This window comes from Salmo trutta, unplaced genomic scaffold (genome assembly GCF_901001165.1).
Source record: "Salmo trutta unplaced genomic scaffold, fSalTru1.1, whole genome shotgun sequence".
Classification (NCBI taxonomy): Eukaryota; Metazoa; Chordata; class Actinopteri; order Salmoniformes; family Salmonidae; genus Salmo; species Salmo trutta.
The window spans coordinates 1-1,541 of NW_021822857.1; the positions used below are offsets into that span (position 1 = coordinate 1).

General features: G+C 45.7%; 1 long non-coding RNA gene across 1 annotated transcript; it reads left to right on the forward strand.

The window, feature by feature from the left end:
* Positions 1-270: 270 nt before the first annotated feature.
* Positions 271-594, forward strand: LOC115185823 (uncharacterized). Its single transcript, XR_003875404.1, has 2 exons — positions 271-442; positions 544-594. It is a non-coding gene; the product is annotated as an uncharacterized LOC115185823 (long non-coding RNA).
* Positions 595-1,541: the final 947 nt, after the last annotated feature.

Consider the following 1,541-nt stretch of genomic DNA (forward strand, 5'->3'; position numbering starts at 1 on the left):
GTGAGATCTCAGAATTAACACAGATCAAATCTAAAGACTAAACAAGACAAATACTTTCAATGTGTAGATACCGGTATGTTCCACAATACACCTTTAAGTTGAACAGGAGACCTGTAGGTGAACAAGGGATCTGCTTGAATATCAACACAAGTTCTGACGTCAAAGTGATGTCATTTCCTTCCCCTCCGGCAGCTCAGTTCAGCTCCCCTTCTCTATGACTTATTCTCCTCTCCCCCTATGGGCTCTGGTCTAAGTAGTGCACTAGAAAGGGAATAGGGTGCCATTTGGGATGCTGACATACATTTGACACTCCCACTAGATGACATCACATCTCTGACTATCTGAAAACCCTTTCTCCTTGTCCATGTGACTCTTCTCTCCAGAACCATCAACATGATCAAGCTTCTCATACATGTAGCAACTCTACCACTATGGGTGACAGGTACTAAATCCCTCATGAAAGATAGATTTACTACTGAAATATATTGTTGTCAATATGCTGAGTAATACTGTATATTTCATATTGTCTGTTTTCATCCACAGGGCTGTCACAAACAGACAAAGTTCACCAGACTCCTACTGCAATACTAAAAAGACCTGAAGATAAAGTTCAACTCACCTGCAGCCACACTGATACAAGATACGACATGATACTGTGGTACCAACAGTCAGCCCAAAACACTGCTCTGAAACTCATTGGGTATGTGAGATTCACCAGTCCAACGGTGGAAGATTCCTTTAAAGGGCGTTTTAATGTCAGTGGAGATGCTGCAGCTAATAAAATGGCGTATCTACATTTTCCCAAACTGACAGAAGCTGAAGACAGTGCAGTGTATTTCTGTGCTGCTAGTGAAGCACAGTGTTTCGCTATACCCTCTCTCCTCTACAAAAACCCTCTCTGATCCTCTCATATAATACTGACTACAGCTCTATACACCTGCACCTGTCTTCAACCACTTCAACAACACTTTGCTATGAACCATTTGATATCAAACAGATGGTAATGATACTGTTATAAGTGTCTAGTTTAGATGGTTAGGTGCACTTCCTCAGTTCTCCAGCAGGAGGGAGTGTTTCTCAACACACATTTAGAAGATGCTGTATCGTGGCATTCTATGGGGCCTGGTCAAAATTTGTGCCCTATATAGGGAATAGGGTGTCATTTGGGATTCAGATGTTTCTAAATGTGTGTGGGACAGTATGGCTGCCTGGACCAGGGAATGTGGTATGGAAGGGCCCTTTTGAGGTCTGGGCCAGGGAATGTGGTATGGGAGGGCCTCTGGGTGTCTGGACCTACAGCCCTTGCTGTCTCTGCCTGGCTGGTTTCCCCTCTTTCCACTGGGATTCTCTGCCTCTACCCCTTTTACGGGGCTGAGTCACTGGCTTACTGGTGTTCTTCCATGCCGTCCCTGGGAGGGGTGCGTCACTTGAGTGGGTTGAGTCACTGACGTGGTCTTCCTGTCTGGGTTGGCGCCCCCCCTTGGACTGTGCCATGGCGGAGATCTTTGTGAGCTATACTCGGCCTTGTCCCGGGATGGTAT